At 40.7% G+C, this 26,080-nt stretch overlaps 1 long non-coding RNA gene across 1 annotated transcript in view; it reads left to right on the top strand.

Moving 5' to 3' along the window:
- The first annotated feature begins 17,436 nt into the window (after positions 1–17,436).
- LOC116827376 (uncharacterized) overlaps positions 17,437–26,080 on the top strand; it is a 52,466-nt gene continuing 43,822 nt past the window's right edge. The window contains exon 1 of the long non-coding RNA XR_004374287.2: positions 17,437–17,509. This is a non-coding gene — a long non-coding RNA (uncharacterized LOC116827376). The remainder of the gene's footprint in view (positions 17,510–26,080) is intronic.

Here is a 26,080-nt window from a genome sequence, read left to right as displayed (position 1 = left end):
CATCCTGGAGCTTTAAACTCTCTTCTAGCTATGCTGAGTCCAGGTCACTGACCACTTTGAAGATAAAGACCAAGACCTTGAACTTGCCTTGCCTATTGCCTCTGAACTTGAATTTGCCTGTCATGTCTGTCAGTGGTTCATATTTGGCCTGGGTACTCTAACTCCTAGTGGAAATGTATTCACATAACTCAAAAGTCCACCACAACTGGCATTAATTGGCACCCTAGAGTAGTCTCAGCAGGAAGGGCCAGGACAGAATAGAACAGATATGTTCTCATTCTTAGCGTTGGTCCATTCAGGACAGGGCTGAATTCCACAGGCAAGGTAATGAGGGGAAGCCAGCATTGCTGCAAACTATCTTTCCTCTCAGTAAATACAGGATTTCAGTTTTCCATGCCTGTTTACATGGTCCCCTTTCACTAGCACTAAATTCACACCAGTTAGTTTTCTGTGAAGAGCAAAACCTTTTCTATACGGGATATACCTGGTACATGCCAAACTGATTCCATAGGAATGGCTAAGCTCTGCAGTGAATCAGTCAGGGAAATAAACCTGCTAAAGAAATATATTTATTCTGAAACAAGCCTGCACAGTTTAAGAGGTTTCCACTGCATTATGAAGCTTTCTGGGCATTGAAAATATCATAGGCTGAAGTTTGTGTTTGAATTAGGTACACAGCCAAACCACTGTACATTTTCTCTAGAGTAAATCTATCTGTTATGATACAGTATGAGTAAAGCCATCAATAATTTTCAGTTATTCTTGCTATTTTTTTATGTTGCTATTGTTGACAGAGTGGGTCTGTCTGCTCTTTATTTGTACTGTGCTAACCAAACCAAACATATCGGGGAGAACAGGAACGGACAGGGCTTGGAACCAATGGACATTTCATGATATTATTTGTTTCTTTTAATAGCGTCTATGAACTTTAAAAAATAAACATGTGCCGGGGACAAAAGGGAGGGAAATGTCAGACTTTAAGCTCCATCTCACACTATCGTTTGTTTTTTGTAGCTGACCGTGTCTTCACCTGAGTAGTTATGAGGTCATATTTCTGCACAGTTCAGTGAGGATTCACCTTTCAATGCACGCTGAGTTCTAACTGTAAGATGCATGGGTTTTTAGTAGACACACATTGCATTGTTGTTGTTGTTGTTATTTATTATTTATTATTATATTTTATTTTATTTTAATAGCTCTAAAGGAAAACTATACAAAAGTGATAGCGGGACAGTTATACAGTGCATTTTAAAAATTCTTGCGGGAAGTGCTTTTAAAGTTAGATGTCTTTAAAAGCCAGGGACCAGTAAACACAGATGGCCCTATTCTGACTTTTCTCAGTGATGCACTCATCATACCTTTTATTTCCCGTGGACTTTTTGTGCAGTAGGACAAAGGTGATGGCTATCCAGTGAACTTCTGCAGAACGTCCAAAATCTATGAGGGGCTGCTTGAAATCAGGCAACTGATATAACTATAGGCATTCCCTTTAAAAATACAATAAATAGTAGAGGACAAATTCTGTTACACCCTTATTGATTTCAGTGGGACTGCACATTTGCAGCAGAGAGTGGAATTTGGCCCTTTATGTATGTTGCACACTATCCAAAGACAACCATGAATATATAGGAGTTGCTTAGATTCATCGAAAAATGGAACTACATGGCCCACTCCTACTGAATGCCTCTGATTCTATTGTTTCTTGTATCCCTTCACAATTTGGGGCAATGGAGCCAAGGCACATCCTAGAGGAATTTATTCTAAAGAAGAGGATAATTGCTCACAGTTCCTACATTCCTTTCTCTCTGTTGCGAGGAAAGAATGCATATTGCTGTACAGCTGGGGCATAATTTATGAAGAACTCTTCCTTTCCATTCAACAAGCATATACTACCCAAATTGTTACCTCTGGATAGCACATCTATGATACTTCATCTGCATTTGAAGTTCTTTATTCGAAATGGAGGGGTTCCTATATTCTAAAGCACGATCCACTGGTATTGTCTATCATCCAACAAATCATCCACATATGTAATGGTGGATCCTTAAAACAATCATGGTAGTCAAAAGAAGGAAATTTGCAGAAGACCCTGAAGAGTTTCACATACTGCCATCTGAAAAAGGCAGAACTTGAGCTTTTTTTAGTAAGCATAGGTACTAATGACTTTATCTGAAAGGATCATTGCTCTATTCAGCTATCAGTAATAGCAGAATGTGCCCCTAACAATGTCCATGTGATACCACTTAGCTGTGTAGTCAATACAGATCTATTTGGCTACATGCGTGTTTATATCTATTTCCACCGAATCCTAGATTTGCTCAATGGCCAAACTGTCATTTAGGGATGCCATGTGGCTTTAAGATACTTCATGGAGCAGTTTGGATCCATAAACCAATGAAGGAAACAGAGGTATCCACCCATATATCCTTTAATCTGAGATTGATACAGGCCACATTTCAGCAAAACCTTAAGGACATGCTTAAATCCCACTGACCTCAATGGGATGTAAGCACATACTTAAAGTTAAGTGCTTTGCTGAATTGGGGCCATAATACGGCTAATATTTTTTATTGAGCAGTAGTCTTCATTTAATAAGTAATGCATGTATAAAATCTAAATAATTTCAAAATACTATAAACTATGCAACTACAAATGAAGGAATTCAAAGAATTCAATAGTGTCCTGTATTTGGCTAATCTGTGTTTGAGAATGGTATATAGACACACAAAATGGGGCGGTGTGATATAAAGCTTCCATTGGCATGGATTTGAGATACTGTGCTACTCAAGAGCCCCAAAGTCATTAATGGGGTATGCAGCTCATCTCAGATGAGCGCTGATAAAGGCTTTATGCCATATAAGCCCATTCTGTATTCTGTATACGTTCTGTATGTTGCAGAAAATCTGTTTTCAGGATGTTTGAGAGAGTTGGGGGGGGGGGGCGGGAGATTCCTTTTTTATTTTGAAATTCCTCCACTTGTAGAGTCCTGTGTTTTAGCTACTATCCGCACAACTGAACAGGGCTGAGAAAGAGTCATAAAACCTCTATAATTAACCTGAAATAGCTTTTCTGTAGCTAATAAGGTCATGACTTTAAAATCCAGTATCCCAGGATCTTCCAGGGCTAAAAAGAGTTCTAGGCCCCATTGAGAAGATGGAAATCAGCCCCTTTCCAGTAGGATAAAGTCCCATTCCTAGTCCTGTCAGGTTGCAAGGTAGTAAATTATAAAGCAGTGACATTCTTATGAATGGAAAAATTGTTACTGAGGTAGGACTGAATCTTGCCAGCCCAGAGCCTTAGCTCAGAGTGATTTTAGTGGGAAATTCCACATTTGGGAGGAAAAGGAAGAAACATTTCTGTGGCAGACTGATTTTTTTTAAAAAGAATGGCAGTGGCGTGATGATGCTTGGGAATTTGGTATTCATAGATTCCAAGGCCAGAAGGGACCATTGTGATCATCTAGTCTGACCTCCTGTATCACACAGGCCAGAGATATGTTAGAGCTGATAATGGGGGATATGGATTAGTGAACAGAGGGCAGATAAAATGGTCCAAGTTGTGTGATAAATCCGTTTAACACAGTAGTAACGCAACATATCCTGTGACGCTGCAACTTAACACAGGGATAGTCCCTCATTTGTCATGTGTTTGTATAGTATATACTTGATCATAAGCTGGTTTGTTTATAAGCCGCCCCCTCCCCCAAGGTGGATAAGTAAAAATGGAAAATTTTTATAAGACGTTCATAAGCCAATCCTATAATTCAGGGGTCAGCAAACTTCAGCTCCCGGGCCATCAGGATAAGCCGCTGGTGGGCCAAGATGGTTTGTTTACCTCGAGTGTCTGCAGGCACGGAGGTAAACCTAAGTAAACAAAGTGTCCCGGTGCGCCAGCTGCTTACCGTGACGGGCCGGGACAGCAACTGGTGGGGAATTTGGGGGGGGGAGGGCAGAAGCTGGGAGTCAGGGGAGTAACCCCTCTGACCACCCCCCAAATGACCCCAACCCTAGCCTGGGACCCCCACACTCTCCTCATCCTATCCCTTCCCATCTTATCTGGAGAGGACGAGGGGAGGATGTCTCTGGTCTGGCTGGAGCTGCTCCGGCAGGCTGGGCAGCACGGCTGCAGCCTGCTCCTGCGGGCCAAACCGGGCGGCATGGCCACAGTGTGCTGGGGTGGTGGTGGGGGGTGAGTGGCATGGCTGCAGCCTGCCAGCCCCGGAGCTGCAGCTGCTTCGGAGGCTGGAGGGAGAGCAGCGTGGCCAGAAGTGGAGAGACTCTGGTCCTGCCTCTTCCCTTCTGGCTCTGCTGGCTGTGCTGCCTCTCCTTGCTCCCTCTGTTGGGGGGAAGGGGTTGTGTCCCACCTCTCCCTCTCTATACTCATTCATAAGCCGATCCCCTTCTCTGGCGCTTCCCTTTTTTACTAAAAAAAAATTCAGCTTATGAACGAGTATATATAGTTCTAATACTGATTCCATGCTGATACATATATTTGGTTTCTGCAGTTAAAGTTAACCGTTGTATATCCCTCCTATTCTGCTTATTCAAACCTCTGTTTGTCTATTAAAGAAAAAGTCTGAGACATTCATTTTGGATTGGTGAACCAGAGCATGGCATGTTCTAAGCACAAAACAGCATGTAAGTTGAGGCCTATGAATAATGCATGTAGGTGTCCATCACTACTAGATTTGAAAACCCCTGTCTGTAGTTGAATCTGCAAACACAATCCGTGGAAATCAAAGAACAGCATATGATCTAAATCCGGGGTAGGCAACCTATGGCATGTGTGCCGAAGGTGGCACGTGAGCTGATTTTTAGTGGCACTCACACTGCCCAGGTCCTGGCCACCGGTCCAGGGGGCTCTGCATTGTAATTTAATTTTAAATGAACCTTTTAAAACATTTTGAAACCTTTATTTACTTTACATACAACAATAGTTTAGTGATATATTATAGACTTATAGAAAGAGACCTTCTAAAAAGATTAAAATGTATGACTTGGATGCAGAACCTTAAATTAGAGTGACTAAATGAAGACTCGGCACAGCACTTCTGAAAGGTTGCCGACCCCTGATCTAAATTTTGCTTTCATTAGAACATACAGAGATTTAATAAAATGTTTCTTCTACTTTCTTCATAAAGTTCGAATTTTGGAAAATAGATTTTCATAGGGCATACATTTTTTTAAAGAGTAATGACTTACATTAAATTCCTCACCTTTCAAGTATTTTAGATCATAACTATAAAAGATACTCTTAGCTTTCATCACCATAGGAACACAGGCAATTTACAAGGTGCATGCAGCAGTCTTGCAAAATTCTACTCACCTAGAGTGAGTAATTTTTTTAAAAAAGGAAGAGTAAAACATTGTTCTTTTTATAATGGATGGATGGGTAAACTGTGGCAGGACTGATATGCGGGAATCACTTCTCCTTCCCCTGAAGTGCAGCCATTTGCAGGGTGAAACATGACAAGTACCGAACAACACTATACAGCAGATGCTGGTCAGGTATCTACAGAAAAATACCAAATTGGGAGAGTGTAATCACTTGAGTAGCCATAATCATAACATAGGGTCAACAGTCTTAGTGGGCTTTTCTGTTTTTGAAACGCTTATGTAAGTGCCTACCATAGAGATTTAGAGTTACAAACACCTTGGAAATGGAGGTTGTTCATAACTCTGAAACTTTCATAACTGAACAAAACGTTCTGGTGGTTCTTTCAGAAGTTTACAACTGAACATTCACTTAATACAGCTTTGAAACTTTACTATGCAGAAGAAAAATGCTGCTTCTTAGATAACTTAATTTATATGAAACAAGCAGAGAAACAGTTTCCTTTACCTTGTCAAATCTTTTTTGTTTAAACTTTCCCTTTATTTTTTACTATTTTATGTTTAACACAGTACTGTGCTGTACAGTATTCACTTTTTTTTGTCTCTGCTGCCTGACTTCATGCTTCTGGTTTCAAATGAGGCATGTGGTTGTCCGGTCAGGTCATAATGCTGGTGTTTGCAACCCTGAGGTTCTACTGTATATACAATTTTTTGGCAACTATACCGGTAGGGCTGTGCCTGACCTTCTGGTTCTTGCTCTTAATGTGTTGCTGAAGCCAAACTTGATGGGTTTGGTTGGCATGAAGTTTTTGGTCTGTAAGAACCAAAAATTTCCCAAGTAAGCCATGAGTATATTTGGTATCCTCACACAAATAGATCTCTCGCCCTCTCCTCAAACACAGCCCCCCCAGTCTCAGGACCATACCTTAAAAAGGTTGTTTATGGCAGAGTTGCCCCTTCACTCCCAATGTCTAACCTTATTCCCCAGCTTGGATTTTTAAGGATAAGCCAGGTGGCCTTCTCCATGAACTCTTCAGGGACCAGCAGCATGAGACTGCTTCCCCAGACGAAAGGAGACATCTTCAGAGAAGTAAGCTACTTCCCTGACCATAGTTACTGTGGTAGGGACAGAAAATGCCTCCACTTTAAAGGCTGTTTACCTCATTCCTGGGCTTAATGAGCTCTAGAATGCATTGTATGGTAGGGCCAGAAAAACATAGACAACAATGATGCAGCAGCAACAAGATCACAGGAGTCCTTCCAGTCCTACTGTTCCTGAATGGTATTTGCTGTGGATATCATTAGCATAACCATTTTTTCCTTCTACCAGTATAATCCAATTCTAAAACAATTGATAAACCTACAAAACGTTTTTGTTTCTTTGTTTAATGGCATGTTATGGGGATGTAAAAGCTGCTTGCTCTTTACTCTGAGGCTGCCATGGGCAGCAATTGTCATGTCTCCATGATCATCTTTTAGCTAGTGACATGGTGATAGGTCAAGGGCAAAGATATTAGATTACAGAAGCTAATTTTATTTAGATTTGTTTAGATTTTAGATAACTAATAAACCAGCAGTTGAAGAGGAATTAATCACCCTCAGAATTGTTTGGAGATAGTAACTGTCCAGAAAATATGGATAGCTGCATTAGTTCTCTAGAAAAGTGGACAAATATGGAAACTAAGGGCATGTCTACACTTACCTCCGGAGTGATCAATCTAGCAGGTGTTGATTTAGACATGATAAATTGACCGCCAAGCGCTCTGCCGTCGACTCCGGTACTCCACCAAAGCGAGAGGAACAGGCGGAGTCGACAGGAGAGTGTCAGCAGTCGACTAACCACAGTGAAGACACCACGGTAAGTAGATCTAAGTACATCGACTTCAGCTATGTAATTCACATAGCTGAAGTTGCGTAGCTTAGAATGATCCCTTCCCCACAGTGTAGATCAGGCCTCAGGGACTCAGAGGTTAAGGCTAGTGTGAAGTCAATGGAGATATGTTGATTTTCATCAAGTCCATACTACTTTATTCACTAGATATTGTATGCACGGTGAACTGTTGTCATTCATGGGTTGTAGTCTACTAGTTAGAACACTAAACTGGGTGTCCTAGATCCTAGTTTTCTAATTCCATTGATTCACTCAGTGGCCATCATCCAGTCACTTAGGCCTACATTTTCAAAATCGTTCAGTAATGAAGATGGTGGACACATAGCACTTTTGGAAATCAGGCCCAAAGCATCAAAAGTTGGACTCACAAAAAAACGGAAGCACCCTAAATTAGTTGACGCTTCTGAACGCTTAGGCTTTAAGCTCTGACTGTCTGTCTTTCCCTTTTTAAAACTCTACCTAACAGGGTGCTAAGGGTTAAATAATGAATATCTTACGAAGTGCTGGATGACAGATACTGGAGAAGTGTAATGCTGTTATCATTTGTGGTAGAATTTGAGCACAGTTACAATGAAAGAAATAAAATAGTACTAGCAGCAAAGAGTCCTGTGGCACCTTATAGACTAACATGTATTGGAGCATGAGCTTTCATGAGTGAATACCCACTTCGTCGTATTCACCCACAAAAGCTCATGCTCCAATACGTCTGTTAGTCTATAGTATAACGTCTGTTAGTACTAGCAGCAAAGAGTCCTGTGGCACCTTATAGACTAACAGACGTATTGGAGCATGAGCTTTCATGGGTGAATACCCACTTTGTCGTATTCACTCACAAAAACTCATGCTCCAATACGTCTGTTAGTCTATAAGGTGCCACAGGACTCTTTGCTGCTTTTACAGATCCAGACTAACACGTCTACCCCTCTGAAAAGAGTACTACTATCCCAGAACAAGTATTTAATACTTTTGGGGGTAGGTGACCCTGTAGTTGCCTGCTGAGCCCTCCTTGTATAGGCAAAATTTGAAGTGGGTGGGAGTTTTGCCCGAGTAACTACTAGTGCAGAATTGAGCCTACAGTTCCTAAAGCTCAACTTGGTGAGGGAAAAATCAAACATGAATGTGGGAAATCCCACTGGTGGTATTTGTGATAATCTACAATAGCTTCAGCCCCTATCCTTTCGGCGAGGATTTTCAGAAGAATGGTAGGTATTAGTTTAATTCTGTTCTCATTGAAGTCAATGGGAGAAGAGTCAGGCCAAAACTGCATACTTTTAAAGACTCCCACCGTTAATCTTGTTCTTTCCTTAACTTTTAAAATAGACATTTGTGTCCCGCAGGGACTTGTATTTATGTGTAAGTGTGGGATAGTGTAAGGATTTTGTTTTTGTTTTAAGGCAATGTGTGTAAAAAGCTAGCATAATTAGCTGCCGTTTTTAGCTATGATTAATTTTGTACAGTGTGCCAGTCATTAGATTGTAGGGAGACTGCAAAGTTTGTTCTTTCCTTTTGGCCTTGCTGAAGAGGTACTACCAACATTTACTTCTAATAGGTAATAAAAATGTATGTTTAAGAGCTACAAAGTAAATTCATTTATAGTCTGAATTTAGCTGTTTTACTTACCTACTAATAAAATTCTCTCTTTTAAGAAAAACGAAATGGTCACCTTTATGTGAACTATTTCCTCATTTTTTTTCCCCTCCACCTTTCTCCATGTAGTGGAAAAATAAAGTCATCAGACCTCCACGGTATTAGTTACCACATAACTGGCATGGTTGTCTCACGCAAACACTGAAGAGGTATGGAGCTAAATCAACAGTCTGATTTGTTGGTTCACCCAAGTGAAAACTAGCCAAGGAAAAACCAAGTTGGGAACAGAGCACAAATATATGTGAGAGGCAAGCCACAACTTGCAGAAAAGAAAATGTTTGCAGAAAACGCCAGCATTACAGGTTTATCTAAGGTGTGGTCTAGCTTAAGCTGCAGTAATTACCCAGGATACCATAGCCAGTGACTGAAAAATGAAGTGCTTTACAAACTTAACCCTTTCGTATCTACTGGGACCAACCACAGTGTTCTATCTAGGCCAAGTCGTGCTTTATCTGTTGGGGGAGATTAAATTGAAAATTCCCCTGAGTAAGATCATTTCCTCCTCTATTTACTTGCCAGGAGACCTGAGTCTAGGCTTTTGTGTTCTTCCCACTTTAGTTAATGGCATTACACAAGTAGCAAAAACAGAACAGGGAGCTATTTCCCCATACTTCTGTAGGTGTTAGTGATGCCATCAACTGTGGACACGAGCAACAAAATGAGATTAAACCTTTGAAATATACAATAATACACAGGGGATGCGGAAGCCCCTGAAATAGAGATCAATGAAGGGTGGGAATACCTGGAAAGCAGTAATACTGGGAGAACAATGGGATCAGAATAGAGGGCAAATTAGCTAAGGGTATATAATGCAACAAAAAGTCAAGATGATGTTTGTCTGCACACCCTGGAGCATTATGTCATGGTCTAGGGAGGTGGAAATACCTCTCTGTATGAGGGTAGTAGAACTGCACTTAGCAATGGGTCCAATTCTTGCTTCGTATAACACTATTGACTTCTCTGGAATTAAACCAGCAGAGAATTTGGCCCACTCTCTTCAGTTCTGAGGCCCATCTACTCTAACCTCCTGTATAAGACAGGCCACAGAATTTCATGTAGTTACTCCTGCATTGAACCCAATAACATATTTGACTAAAGCATATCTTACAGCAAGGCATCCAGTCTTGATCAGAAGACTTCAAGAAATGGAGAACCCATCACTTCCCAGGACAGCTTGTTCCAAGGGTTAATCACCCTCACTGTAAACATTTGTGCCTTATTTCTAATTTGAATTTGTCTGGCTTTCACTTCCATTTAAGAGGTGCAGTGAGATTTATTAGTTTGTGAAATAATCTTCCAAGGTATGCGGAGGAATAGTCCAGCACTGGCAAGGGATGAACTAATAGCTCACCTTCTCGGATTGCTGTAACTCCCAAGTCCCATAAGATATATGCTTCAGAAAGTCCTTGGGTGATCATTTTCACCTGGCTTGTCAAGCATCATGATTTTCAGCCATTTGCCAAGATGAGGGAGAAGTTTACTCTACCCACTTAGTCTGTGCATTTTATGCAGATGGAGAAATTCTGTCTGCAGGGATGCTGGTCTAGCATTTTTTATAAGAACAGTACTACATTTGTTTTAAAATGCATTTCAGAGGCAACAAAAGCTGAGACTCTCCTTATGTTCTGCTGGAGAACAAATGAACAGTTGGCAAGTTAGAGCATGTGAGTTACTGGTCTTAGGATTCCCCCTCCCAAAGAAAAACACCAAATGTTGTGGTTTGTTTCTTTCATCACACTAAATAAATGAGGCAGAGAAGCAAACCAAGCCACATCGAATAAAATTAGCCATAAATTAACAACATGCCTACTGGCTAAGGAGCACACAGATGATGAATGATGTGACAGTGATGATAGCAAGAGGGGTCTTCTCCTTATGATTATTAAATAAATTACTTTGGGCCATGACCTTAGTCAGTGCATGCAGCTCTTAGTGATGCCAATGAGAGATGCACAACAAAAGGGCACTATTTGGCCCTAGGGGTGTGTCTACATTGCAGCTAGGTATGTACCACCCAGTCCAGGCAGACACATGTGCACTAGCTCCACTCAAGTTTACCTTAGACCTTAGTCCATCCCGTGCTTTGCTGCACACTGGGCTACCCACATTTGCCATCCTTGAATGTCAACTGCCTTCTCTCCAAATCTTCTCATTTCATGTTGAGGTGATTGATTCATTCAGAACTGTTCATTTCCATGTTATTTGTGTTCTTCTTTTTCTTCTTGAGTTTTCTGGCTTTTGTTCAAGGGCGGTATTTGGTAAGCATTCTTTTTCCATTCTCAGCACGTCCCAGCCACCGATATCCTCCTTTTGCAGATTATTTGTGAGCGGGTGCCTTATCCAGTAATTTTTCTGACTTCTTCATTCGTCTTCCTATCTCTGTTTGTTATTCCCAATATTCTTCTCAGACATTTGCAACGAAATGCATCCCGCTTTTGCGTATCTTTCTTGGTAAGTTGCCATGTCTCACTGCTCTGTGTTGTGATGGTGATAAGTATTGCTTTGTACATGTTCAGTTTTGTCTTGAGGGAGATGTTTTTGAGTTGCCAGATGTTTCTGAGTCTTTCAAATGCCATGTTTGCTAAAAATACATACATACCAAAAGGATCGGGTGGGCTTGCAGCCCGGTGGCTATCCCAAGCTCCAGCCCATGACACAAGGGCCACACTACTATTTCTGTATTAGCTCAAACAGAGTGATCGCATCTGTCTATCCAGGCCGAGAGGCACGCTCCGAGCTGTACAATAGGCATACCCAAAGTGTCGTCATGGAAAGCAGAAGCCTTGCTGCTACTACTGGCTTTTCTATATCATCCCCCAAGTCCCTGACTAGTGTTCCTGGCTGGGTTTTCCTTTGGTATGAATGATTTTTCTCACTTTTTCAGGGTTGCTTCCCCATTGCTCTTCCCATTTTCTGTCACTGTTCAAAACTTTCTCTCTCAGTTTGTGCCTCCGGGGCCCATCTCCTACAAAGGCATGGGAGAAGAGGTCTGAATACAAAAGAATACCAATGTGTTCCCATTGCCCCCGTTCAGTTCAATAGGGGTCTTTTTACTGACTTCAGTGGATGTTGGATCAGGCCCATGCTGCCACTGTGTATCCCCATCTCCCTGGTAATCTCTGGCCTCCTCTACCACATTCAGATGTGCTCTGTTTTCATTGGCTTCTCCCTTTTTTCCAGTAACATGCCTACTGCCACACTGATGGGGGGTTACTTAATAAAAATGTTTGCTGCTGCAGGCAGCAGTAACTTGCAAAGGTTTCGTTATGCTTTTATAGTTTTTTATTACACCGAATAGTCACGGGCAACCTGAAAATCCTAAATCTAAGAGAGAAGAGTTACTAATTGATCCCAGTGTGTTACAGTCAGTTTTCATTTAGCTGATCAAATTTTTCTGGCTACTTTCATTGCTCTTGCAGTGTGACCCAGGCAACCACTCTCTTCTTTACTCCCCATTTCCATCTGTCTGTGTCTCTCTCGCTGCCTCTGTGCCTGTTTCTCACCCTCTTTTCTTCCTGGGAAACATTTTTATTTGTTGTTCAAATATTTGCCATCCTTAGAAGACCAGAGAAACTTCAAGCAGTTCTGAAAACGTAGAAGGGCCCCTTAAACTCAATGAAAATTACTGAGATATTGCTTTAAAATGCCCTGCTTAAACAAATTAGAGAGTTCTACAACTCTCCAGTGTCCAATAGAGACGCAAGAGGCACCTGGAATAATACACTAGGTCACACTTAAATGACTCTCTTTAAGAACATAACCTTAATAAGATAAACTGACTTTGCACTAAACCACGGCGGCATAGATAACAATGCAAGGCAGCTTCTCTAAATGAGTCTCTGTTAAGAAAGTGACTGGGACAGAATGGAGCTCCTGTGCATGAAAAGGGAAAAATACAAAAATAATTTAACCTGTTAAAAGAATCAATTTTTCTGTGTGTCAGAGCAAAACGCTACCAGCCTTATGGTCAGCAATTCAGTGCCTGAAAGGCTTTTAAAAGGTTTTCCTTTTATACAGAAGCAATTCATTGACTAAATTTCTACAGCACTGTGAATTTAGCAGCTAGAGATAGAAAATAATCAAGAGTCAGTTTAGGATGCAAGCGGTTTATTGTAACCTCTCAAGGCAGGATTTAAACCCAAGGAGTGTCAGAATATTACTGTGCTCAGATTTTTGTCCACAGGCCCTGAGTAAATGGAGTTTGGGGCTTCATCTAGGTTACATAACACCAAACGTTTGGAAAAATTGGACACAATTGTCAGCCTTTGCTCCGAAAGGGCAAGGGATTAAATGAGCATAAAAATTTAATTGTCCTCTTACCCTGAATAAGGCTAGGGCCTTCCACATTAGGGTGGAGGTAGCTAGTTGAGCAGCAATTTTTGTCTGGCGTCTGGATAAATAGATTCATTCAGCCTTCTTGGTCCTTCAGCCTTCATTAACACAGAAATTAATCACATAAATTAAACATATATATTTTGCTGGCTAGGAACTTAACGAGCTGCATCCTTTGCAGGACAAGAGAAAAGAACCAGGCATGTGTACCTATTTGGCCTAACAATGCCAAGATTCCTAGACTATGTTTAAATCTCTGTCCTTAATTTTATAGGGTCAGATCCTCAGCTAGTGTAAATTGTCTCTGCTGACCTCAGTGGAGGTAGGTCAATTTACAGCAGCTGAGGATCGACACTGTAAAATGAAGGATAGAGGTAGAAGACTGAATTATACCAGCTGAAGGTCTGGCCTGTAATTTGCTTAAGAAGCTTAGATCCTGATTCTTCACCTTTTTTCTCTTTTTCCACTGATGTAAATCCATTTATTTCAATGGCAGTATATTGGTGTGAAACTGGAGTAACGTAGTGTAGAATCAGTCCCTTAGAATGTCTGAGTGTGCATGTGTGTGTATATTCCTGTGATCTGGTACCAAAACATAATAAACGTCTTGAAAGTTACCAAATTTTGTGATATATAAAAATATCTTCCACTTATACAGTCTCTTTCATTCCAAATAATCCTGTAGAGCTCTATAAATATCTGAGTGACAGTGAATTGTCTGATTTTCAAAATAAATTATTTCTACCAGTGTAAGCACATTCAATAACATCATATGCAATGATAACTTTAGAACTTCCGGAGTTGTAAAGGGGAAAACTACCTCCCAGCCTGCTGATGTAAATAGCAGCATGATATGTGATAATGTTGTCCATAAGCCATTGAAATAAGACTGGATTTGCTTAAAAGCAAATGCTTTGTATTTAAGGTTTATTTTTCTCATGTTTAAAATATGAAATTACCCAGTAAAAGGAAGTGATAAAACCACCTTTGCACAAAGCCCTGGGAATGTATCCGCTTGTTCACACATGCTCCACAGTTATTGAAAGTGTGATTCTCATTTTACCTGCTAATCCAACACTTGGATGTGTTTAGAGGAGAGCTTAGTCCTATCCCTCCATTTTGATTTCTTGACTATTATAGAGACAAATGCTCTGCATTAAAACATAACTTTTGTCTGTGTGGCTCTGGCCAATAAAATACTCAAGGGACTATCATGAATACACAGGGCCGCTCCTTTATAATAAAATGAACTTCATTTGGCTCTTTAGAATGCATCCTCTGAAAGCTTATTCATATAATTCTATGGATCTACCTTGTGCATTTGGCCTTGATTCAACAGTCCATCCCTATTCAGCAAAGCATTTAAGCACAAGCTTAACCTTAGCCACATGCTTAACCCCCAATAGGACTTAGTTATTGTGTTTTCGGGGCAATGGATCTGCTTTACCTTGGATCCTATATAACTCATTCTCTGGATTGCCCCTTGTCCTCACCTATCCTCATTACATACTTTATGCCAGCCTTACAAAAGTTGTGTGTAAAGCCTTGCACTAGCTATCTACACCAGGGTGAATGTTGCCCTAGGTTCGCAATATCTGGACTTCTTGGCTCCTCCAGTTCAAATCCCAAAAGATTGCCAGCCTTTCATCTAGAACTGACCAGAAAATAGAAATCTCTTCCCATCAACAATTTAATCAGTTTTGATGCCAATTTTTTTCAGGGATTTTCGTAACAGAAAATCAGGGTTTGGGGGTTGTTATTTTTTTGAGAAAAATTGAAATTTTCCTGCAGAAAAATTTGATTTTATAAAGAGGGAGTTTTCCACTGTAAAATCATTCCAATGGAAAATTCCCAACCAGCTCTCCTTTCACCCTTCTCAGGTGGCTCTGGTGTATACCATGTATTTACTCTGTGTGGTTCTCTCAGAAAAGTTCTTAAAAACCAAGCCCTACCTGCTTTGTGAAGACCTTAATATCACTTTTAATAAGATGTGGGTATTTAATCAGTGATTTTGGCCAACATTTCCTTTCAATTGCACCGTAGTGCAGTATGTTATTTTCCCTTTGGTTATCACCTTCCACCCTCGATAGGGCTGCCCTAGTCATACAGCTCTTACAAATACAATTAGCCCCAGAAAACACCATGGCACAAATTTTCAAAAGATGGCTCTAATTTTTACACCTCCATTTCTGCATGGCCAACCTAAGACACCTCAGGCTTGATTTTTAGAGGTGCTAGCAGTCAGACCATTAAATGTAAGCATCACTGTCTATAGGACCTGAAAATTTAAGGGACTCCAAATTAGAAGCCATATTTTGAAAATGTGGGCCCTAAGTGCAGAGAACCTCAGAGTTACAAACACCTCAGGAATGGAGGCTGTTTGTAAGTCTGAAATGTTTGTAACCCTGAAGACACATTATGATTGTTCTTTCAAAAGGTTACAGCTGAACATTGACTTAATACAGCTTTGAAACTTCACTGTACAGAAGAAAAATGCTGCTTTTTAGATATCTTAATTTATATGAAACAAGCAGAGAAACAGTTTCCTTACCTTGTCAAATCTTTTTTTAGACTTTTCCTTCATTTTTTTGGCAGTTTGAGTTTAACCGGGTAGTGTACTGTACTTGCACACTCTCTCTTTTTTTTTTTTTTTGTCGCTGCTGCTGCCTGATTGCGTACTTCCAGTTGTGTGGCTGACCAGTCAGTTTGCAACACTGGTGTTTGTAACTCTCAGGATTCTACTAAAAAGTGACAAAGAGTCCTGTGGCACCTTATAGACTAATAGAAGTAATGGAGCCTAAGCCTTCGTGAGTGAATACTCACTTCGTCAGACGGTTCTACTGTAGCTCTTCGCCTGGGCAAGGGCTTTAAATTCAGGTCTAGAATTTGTGAGAGCTGAAAGCTTCTGTGTCAGAAACATACTCTCCTATTAACTGTGATTTCATGATCTTTCCTTATGTAAGGAAAAGCCAGGGTATAGGAAGTAAAAAGTGCCATTTGGGACAAATATTTTTTGAATTAATGCACTTTTTTTTTTCTTTTTCGAGCCAGGCTGATTTCACTCATCTGAGAGATTATCAAGTATTATCACAGATTATGTTTTCATTACTTCAAAACACTAATTATAGCATTAGTGGTTTCATGTTAATAAGATGTGAGTTTTGTTATTGAAATATTAAATGTGAGTAGGGAATATAAATTGTTAAAACTGTATATAATATAAAAATGCTTTTTGTAAAAAAGATATTTAATTATCAAAATGAAGACTTTTTTTTAAAAATGAAAACATTTCACAGTCTTGATTTCTAGTTTTTTATTTCCTTATCCATGTTTCCATCTATCTTTTATTTAGGTTTTTATAGCTGTAGGACACATAATTTGAATTTGATTGTAATAGTCCTGGATGCCAGCTGCTTTGATTAAATCTGATTAAAGAAAGATCATTATAATTTTTTTTTTTTGCTTCTTAGTATATTGTGCTTGCTTAAACTGAGTAACAAATGAATTGGTTTAGAATTCTGTTTCTCTCCCTTGAGAGTGACAGGATTAAGAGAGACTGTTATCAGGGCAGCAATTTACTGTAGATCAAAAGGGCAAGTTGGGGAAGTGAAAAAGGTTGTCATCCCTTAGACCTAAAAGATTTCAAAGGCTGCAAGTTTAACAAAAACTCTTTTAATTTCATGCCACCCATCTCGTTTTCATGCTGACCCATGAAAATTGACACAAGACAGTAGTATGTTGGGATTTCTTAAAGGTTGAGGAAATCAGTTTATGAGTAGGCTGTGAGAACTTGGACGGAAAAAGCCCTGGGAGCAATTTTTCTTCCTCATTCAACCCTCAAAAAGTTTTCCAGGTTTGTGATCTCAGTTAAAGTTGAGGAAGAGTTTTAAATGAGAGGGAGGGAGGAGAATTCTAGAAAACAGAGATGCCCCTGGACAAAAGACCCACCCTCCTAAATTTTGCATGAGTTCAGAACGAGATCAGAATAGCATGGCTTGGACTAATTAATTGCAGAAACATGTGGAATTACCTTATGATGATCTCCCCCTGCTCACAATAATCTCTACCTCGGGTTGACTAACCCAAAGAAAAGCAAGCAGTTTGTGACAGAAGTTCTGTAGCTGCAAAGATATCTATAAGGTGGATTGAAAGAGCCCTCCTTTTTATGTATCCATGTGATTTTTACACACACAAGTAAAGTTATGCAAAAAATTCTTCTCTATTATAGGTCCTGAACCTGCATTGATTGGAGCTACTACTATGCCAGATTTGGAGCTTCTATGAAGCCAAATATCCCCGGTTTGGGGTCAGTATCACATTCTGTGATCCTCTCCAAAATGGGGTTGTGGCACTCTCCTTACCTCATGCTTTTATGAAAGCAAAAGTCTCTTTAATGCTCTTTATGGTAAGCAAGACAAATAAAAAGGAACATGTATTTTTCTGTCATTTCCGATTCTCCTCCAACCATTTCTCTTAGGGGACTTCTATACACGTTTTGTTTTTGGTTTTTTTGCACCAGTGTAGCTACACCAATTCACTTCACTAGTGCAAACTCCTAATGTAGACATGCTGTACTGGTTTCAAAGTGACTTGACAGTGACATAGGTGCAGCTTATCTCAATTTGAAAACGATGCAGGCTGCACCATTACAATTCACTTTTTCCACTGGTGCACATCTGTACTAAGGGTTTGGTATGTTGGCACAGCTACCCTAGTGCAAAAATGACCACTGTAGACAAGCTCGTAGGTCCTGATCCTGTATTCCTTGGATATTCAAAATTTGCATAGAATTCGACGACAGGTTTGGATTTGCAAGAAATGCAAGATCAGGCTTTTAGAGCTTGACCCTATAAGGTGCTGAGCAATCCTGTGAAGTATTAAGTGCCCTCAGCTCCTCTGTGACTTCAGCAGGATTGAGTGCTCAGTGCTTTGGAAGAAATATTACCATTGCGAGCCTCCAAAAACCTCCAGTTTTAACAACCCGTTCATTCCTTTCCATTGTATTTAATTGAGAAGAAGTTTTAGTTAATTTTACAAGATCTGGGGCATTTAGTGTACCCAATTCACACATTTATTCTAACATCTCCAGTACTTCCAGGGATGGCAACTTCTTCACAGGGAAAACTACAGATCAATGCAGCTTTTTCTTTACCCCTCCTTCTATCAAGGAATATGAGAGTCTTCCAGAGAAGGGAATTTCCCTCATTCCATAAATGTGTGTGTGCTTTTTAATATAATGCAAATGAGCCACCATAGGCTGTAGATCTCCAAAATCCACCATCTTAATGTATTTTCTGACTGACCTCTTCAGCTCAGAAATGAACAACAAATGTTTTTTTTGATTATGAAAATAATAACATCCACTTTCATCTGTAGTAAACTGTGGATTTTAGCTTCTTTGGGGTAGTGGTGGTTGTTACATATGTATATGGTGCCTGGCTCACTGATCTCTCAGAGAGGCTTGCTGGTGCTACCATAATAGAAATGGTAAAAATTCACACTTTGTCTCAGCTTAGAATATCACCATTTTTGTCCCTAGAAATTATCCCAGGGGAAAAAAAAAATAAACTCCCTCTATTTTCGCATGTGAAAAGCCACAAAGGGAAATGTAGCATTTCACTACTGTACGTTGACTGCATATACTAAAGAACAAAGAGGGCTTAAGAAACAGACACAGTGACCATATAATAACTATGGATAAATACGATAAGTCTTCTCTTGTTTCTTTGCAAGTGCTTTTCAAGAAGTGAATAATAGTAAAGTCCTCCGTCTACCTTAGGGGTTGAGTCTGGAAACAATTACTTACGTGAGTACTCCTTACTCTCACAAGTCGTCCCATTGAAGTCAGTAAAGCTACTCATGTGAGTAAGGCTGAACAGGTTCAGGGTTTAAATCACTATAGGCTAGACAAAGGCATACATAAGAACGTTCCCCAAGACTCTTCAGACATGGAGCAGCAAAAGATTTATCTAAGGCTTCCAATGTAAAGCCTTGTAAATTAGTAGCAAGATGTGAAAAATCAGACCGCTGCTGTATTGGGAACCAGTGGAGCTCTCTTAATATGGGGATATAGGGGTAATGTGACGTAAACACTTAGATGCAGTATGTAGTCTTGAAGTTGAATTCTGTCCTCGCCACAATCAGGGAGCAGTGGCTAGAAGTCTAGTGAACAAATAATTATAGTAATCAAGTCACAATGAAACAAAAGCAGAAACTGTTATTTCAGCAACTGACCAATGGAGCACAAGTTTGTCTGGCTAGATTCCTGTGGTGAGAATAGGACACAGTTTAGCACAATAATCTGAGCTATAAACTATCGTGCCTTGAAAATGTTTTACAATGGCTGTGAGCTTTTTTAAATAATCCGCTTCACCATCCTCAAAAAATTAAGGTAACAGAGAGAAAACACAAATGTGGCCATCAGTGCTGCAAGCAATAAATGATCCCTTTGTTACCAGACAGATCCCTTATGTTTTGTTCTTACTCCAAATTAAAATGAATTTATGGTGAAATTAATTTCCCTCGTGCAAAGCCTGAGTAAATGAGGACTAGAAACCTCCCCTAGCTAAAGCCAGGGCTGCAGTAGGAGCAGCAGCAGCATCTCCTTGCACCACCTCACATGAGGTTAGAGTGATTCATAAATTCACTGGTCAATCCACTGATCCACCCACACCACCTCCCTTCCCTCCCCACATACCACTGCTATAGACTGTAGGAGGGCCCAGCGCCATGCTGTATAGTTGCCCTGCAGTGGGAGTTACCCTTTAACAGGGGTACACCCAGAGCAGGCACTGGCTGTGGAAGAAGGCCTGGCAATGTGGCTCCGGTGGGCCACAATGGGGAGAGGGAAGTCTGAGACTGAGAGCCAGTGGGAATGTATGGGTTTTGCGGGTGGGCCCCATGGCTTGTTTTGAGGTGGGAAGTGTAAACCCAGGCCCCATCTAAGGGACAGAAGGAGAAATATCTCCATGTGGAGAACCTCTCTGGTCAATCAAGTCCTGTATCATAATCCCCATTTTACAGATGGGGAAACTGAGGCACAGAGTCATTAAGTGACTTTGCCCAAGGTGGCACAGAAGGTGTCTCTGACAAAAAGCAGCCCAGGCTCAGCTCTCCAGATCACTAGACCTGTGCTTTATTCATAGATTCATAGACTCTAGGACTGGAAGGGACCTCGAGAGGTCATCGAGTCCAGTCCCCTGCCCTCATGGCAGGACCAAATACTGTCTAGACCATCCCTGATAGACATTTATCTAACCTACTCTTAAATATCTCCAGAGATGGAGATTCCACAACCTCCCTAGGCAATTTATTCCAGTGTTTAACTACCCTGACAGTTAGGAACTTTTTCCTAATGTCCAACCTAAATCTCCTTTGCTGCAGTTTAAGCCCATTGCTTCTTGTTCTATCATTAAAGGCTAAGGTGAACAAGTTTTCTCCCTCCTCCTGATGACACCCTTTTAGATACCTGAAAACTGCTATCATGTCCCCTCTCAGTCTTCTCTTTTCCAAACTAAATAAACCCAATTCTTTCAGCCTTCCTTCATAGGTCATGTTCTCAAGACCTTTAATCATTCTTGTTGCTCTTCTCTGGACCCTCTCCAATTTCTCCACATCTTTCTTGAAATGCGGTGCCCAGAACTGGACACAATACTCCAGTTGAGGCCTAACCAGCGCAGAGTAGAGCGGAAGAATGACTTCTCGTGTCTTGTTTACAACACACCTGTTAATGCATCCCAGAATCACGTTTGCTTTTTTTGCAACAGTATCACACTGTTGACTCATATTTAGCTTGTGGTCCACTATGACCCCTAGATCTCTTTCTGCCATACTCCTTCCTAGACAGTCTCTTCCCATTCTGTATGTGTGAAACTGATTGTTCCTTCCTAAGTGGAGCACTTTGCATTTGTCTTTATTGAACTTCATCCGGTTTACCTCAGACCATTTCTCCAATTTGTCCAGATCATTTTGAATTTTGACCCTGTCCTCCAAAGCAGTTGCAATCCCTCCCAGTTTGGTATCATCTGCAAACTTAATAAGCGTACTTTCTATGCCAACATCTAAGTCGTTGATGAAGATATTGAACAGAGCCGGTCCCAAAACAGACCCCTGCGGAACCCCACTTGTTATACCTTTCCAGCCCCAAGGTGATTGTCCTGCTAGTGTACTTGCCTCAGACTTACATGAAGGGCAGCCTGTAACAAAACTCCTTTACAATTGAACACAGTGTATGTTGCACATAGCAGGAAATGTCAGGACATATCACTCTCTTGTTACCCTTAGTATTTTATTCTTTAAAACTTCCAGCTTCTCTTTTTTTAGCAGTGCTTAGAGGAACTCACCGTCTTGCTGAAAGTGTCAAACCTCCATTCCAAACTGTTCCAGCACTGGGTTATTGTTACATGGCTGTACTCAAAGTCATTGTTGCCTGATCACTCAAACTCTCTCTCTGGATTTTCCTTCCCTAAGGGCAGATATTTTTCAGTAACTTGGAAGCTTGAAATTTCCCCAGATCTTGGAATCCACTCTCAAGACCACAGGTGCTGAGAAAGCCGGCTAGCTCAGCCGTTTGTTGCGAAATTAAAGGCAAATTACCATAGCAACTGGAAAAAATCCAGGTGTTGAAAAAGTTTGCCTGTCTGCTAAGTGTTCCTGTAGATCAGGCCAGACTCTGACTTCAGTTTCCCTAGTGTAAATCCAGAGTAATTCACATGAAGTCAATGGAATTTCTCTTGATCTACACAAATGAAATTGAGATCAGAATCTGACCCATGTGCTTTCAAGTTTTCAGACATAGATTTCATCTTTAATCCCCTTTAAAAAAAAGGGAGGGGGAATGGAGAAGCATTTAAGGGGGAAAATAGAGATGAGAGAGCCCGTGAAGAAATGGTATTTCTATATAATGCACCTTTTTCAATGACAGCTTAGTATTTTTGTTAAACGGCATTGCTTTTAGCTTTCAAAACAGTTTAGCCAACAGTGCTCACACTGCTTTCCACAAGGTAAACCTTGCCCACCCTTATAACCTTTAGGTCATTCCAATCATGTTATTTCTCCCATAATGCCAGCGGTAATGGAGTAGGCAGGAAGTGAAAGCAGAAGTTATACAGCACTGCTCTCCTGCCTTTTGTTTGCTTGTCTTTAACTACCTTAAACTACTTTCTTCTCATCATTATAACAATGGGATGAAATGGTTCTTTATAAACGGCCCTGAAGTAAAGGCAGGCTGCAAAGGCTTCGGTAACCTATTATTATGACCTTTCTCTCATCAGTAATTGTTTAGCAATTTGCGCCTGGAGAACTCATACAGTCTGTAATGTGCCACATCAGGTATGGTGAAAGGACTTTGGGGACAGCTAGAATAATTATTAAATACCAACGTATTGTAGGGAAGCCAATCTCAACAGCTTTAAAAGGCATCAGAAGTTTGAATAGTGAAACTATGATCAAATCCGCCAAGTGTTTGTTTGTTTTGGGAATACACATAGCTATGAATCAGCACATACAAGCTGCTGCAGCTCTAGATTCACTTCTATTTAAAAGAAACCGTAGTATTCTGTAGAAGTCATCTATGGCCCAGATCCAGCAAAGGTATTTGTATGACTGAACTCTTATGGAGTCCCATTAACTTCAAGGAGATGTAAGAGTATGTCCTCCCAGAACCCACTGCAGGATAAGGGCCAGAAATACTCTATATCCCTGTCATAAGATACAGGGTTTGACCCAAACCCCAGCGAAATCAATGGAAAACTTTCAATTGGTTTGGACCATTACTGTAAGTAGCCTCAAGTTTCCCACAGCATTTTGATCTAGCTCTATGACAATGGGTTTTACATGTATTTTTCACTATGCACTGAACATGGCAGCTAACAGAGTTATCCTGAAGTCTAGTAATGACTCTGAGCCAGACCCAGCGGGCATATAAGAATGTAACGCAAGACAATAGGTGATATGGTGATTGTGGGCTGAGCCATGAATGTTGCCCCATCTCCTGCAATGTGTACCTTGCGATATGTTCTTTGCTGACATTTGGCATCGGAACACTGAAACTTTGGAATTGTTTGTTCTGTGCCGTCTGCACCATTGGAGGTATTTCTTCCAACACTTCATTGTCCTGATCCTCACCCCCCCTCTCTTCTGTGCAGTTTGTCTTTTGCTGGACCTTTTCCCACTCCAGTTAGAGTTTACCCTGCAAGTGCCAAAGCATTCATTCTTCCTTTCCTGAATGATGCTCAATTTGCATATTATGCCAACAGCCCAGCTGCTAGAGTCACAGTCAGACTAAATGGCTGTCACACTATTTATACACATTTCTTGTTGTGCTTAGTAACTTGTTCCTTGGCTACGTGGAGAAAATAATATTGTCTGAATTTAGGTTTTGGTTTTTTTATTGCTTCATTTCCCCCTCCCCCACACCCCCCCCCGGAACTATTTTGACAGATTTTTCTAGCCTCATGGCAACTGTGGCTTTTTTTGACTTATTTCCTTATCAAGGCTTTTATTATTATTACTTTGAACACAGTCAGTTTGGGGTAGTTAGGAAGAAATGTTGATGCAAAACACAGCCGTGAATGGGCAAACACTTATCACTGAAAATCATGAAGTATTGCAATAAACTGACTCACATACCCTCTGCTGGAACTGCTCAGCTCTGTATGTCATAGGCTTTCTACCGCTAGCACCTACTCAAAATCAAGGAACAGGCATAATCTAGCGCTTGCATGTAGAATTAGCCCCTTCCCCAGAAACATTTTCTATGGTAACTATCTGTTCCTTACTAATTCTCCTACAAACAGGTTTCCTCCTGTATAGGACTTCTTTTCCCAGCATGCTTTTCAGGGGGCTGAGCCTTTAAATTTGGCAGAAAGCAACTACTGCAGCCCTTAGGTGGCCATTTGCGATTGCTTTGATGTAGCTCACTGGTGGTAAGTCCTGTTATGTTTTCCTCTGTTTTTCCTTTGCTTATTCCTGAGGAGGGGGATGGGACATTCTCATGGTAGATTGTGTTGCTTGTGGAATAGGAGGAGCTGCGTTTCAGTTTTACAAACTCCTTCCTTCCCCAGATTCTGATCCTCATCATTCGCTAACCCACTGACCATGCCCTTGTTACTGCAAGCTCCCCAGCTCATGGGGCTGTGAGTAGGGCCATATCAGAGCTCCTGCCTGGCTTTTCTGTTTTGCATCCCTCCTCTCCCCGACCATGAAGCAAAAACAGTTGTGCGCCTGGTTCTCCATTGCCCTGGGTGTTGTGTAGGCACTTAGACAGTCAAGTGAGTGCCACTTGGGGGTAAAATTATTACTGTTGTCATAAAGTGGTCATGATAGGGTTAACTAGGTTACCTCGAGTACTACGGGCTGGATCCATGCTCCATCCCTCCCTTACCTTTTAGTCAGTGGGAATCCCCCCCACACTGTTGTGATGTAGTTAACTACATCACAAGTTCCCAGCCTGCAGTCCTGTGAGAAGACTGATTTTTTTGCATTGAGCGTCCTTTCACAAACATTATTATTTATGGTTTGTATTGTGCCATGGAACGGGACCCCATTGTCTCAGGCATTGTACAAACACAGAAAAAAAAAGATGGTCCTACCTCGACAGAGCTTAATGCTGCCAAATCAGAATAGTAGCATTTGACACCCGCTTTTCACTTACTTTACTCTGGTAAAGGTGCAGGGTAATGGAATATCAGACCCTGTGTTTCTGCTGTGTTTTAGGTCAGTGGCTCTCAACCTGTCCAGACTACTGCTCCCCTTTCAGGAGTCTGATTTGTCTTGCATACCCCCAAGCTATACCTCACTTAAAACCTACTTCCTTAAAAAGTGAGACCTAAATACACAAGTGTCACAGCCCGCTGCTACTGAAAAATTGCTGACTTTCTCATTTTTACTATATAATTATAAAATAAATCAACTGGAATATAAATATTGTACTTACATTTCAGTGTACAGTATATAGAGCAGTACAAAGAAGTCATTGTCTCTATAGAATTTTAGTTTGTACTGACTTCACTAGTGCTTTTTATGTAGCCTGTTATAAAACTAGGCAAATATCTGGAGGAGTTGATGTATCCTCCGGAAGACCTCAGAGTGCTCCCAGGGTTATACGTACCTCTGGCTGAGAACTACCATTTTAGGCCCTCCAAAACTCTGCAGGGAGAAGGGGATGGGAGGAAAACACTGCAGGATTTGACCTTTAATTTGGAATTACTAGACTTCTGGGAATTTACTTGTTCAAATCCTGGTAGTGGCCACTCAGTCCTCCATCTGTGCAAGACAAATTAATGGAGTTTAATGTGGGCAGAATCTTTGCCACCAGACACTAAACAGGCTGTTGTGAGGCGTTGTGTGCTGACTGGTTGCTGCCCTCCACGCCCCAGAAATGGCTGCATTTTATTGGTACTGATATTATATTGTCTGTAATGCACTTCAGAGATCTATTGGGATAAAAAGTGTTACATACTGTTTTTAAATATTTACAATTAATTAGCACATTTTAAAACTGTGACTTAAATATTGCCAAATATACAAATTTGGGTGGTTAGACAGATGGGCAATTACAGCAAAGAAATTGGCAATTTTTCTTCTTTCAAATATTTATTTTACCAGTATCTTGCACTAGTTTCTAAATGGGCCTCTCTTTTCCTTTCATATCATATAGAAGTGATTACAGTAAAAGCACTTTCTGTCTGTAACAATGTACAGATGAAGGCCCAGGTGTTGCATTGTGCTTAACTTTAAAGTTAAACCTGTTCATAGTCCTTGCAGGATCAGGGCCCAGTTTATTTTACAGCTATGAGTCCACACAATGATCTTTCAGCATTACCATGAAAAAATGAAAAGAACGGTCCATTTAATATGGTTCTATGTGACCTGTTTT

The sequence above is a fragment of the Chelonoidis abingdonii genome, chromosome 8, assembly GCF_003597395.2.
Source record: "Chelonoidis abingdonii isolate Lonesome George chromosome 8, CheloAbing_2.0, whole genome shotgun sequence".
Taxonomy (NCBI): Eukaryota; Metazoa; Chordata; order Testudines; family Testudinidae; genus Chelonoidis; species Chelonoidis abingdonii.
This window is presented reverse-complemented; position numbering and strand designations above follow the sequence as displayed.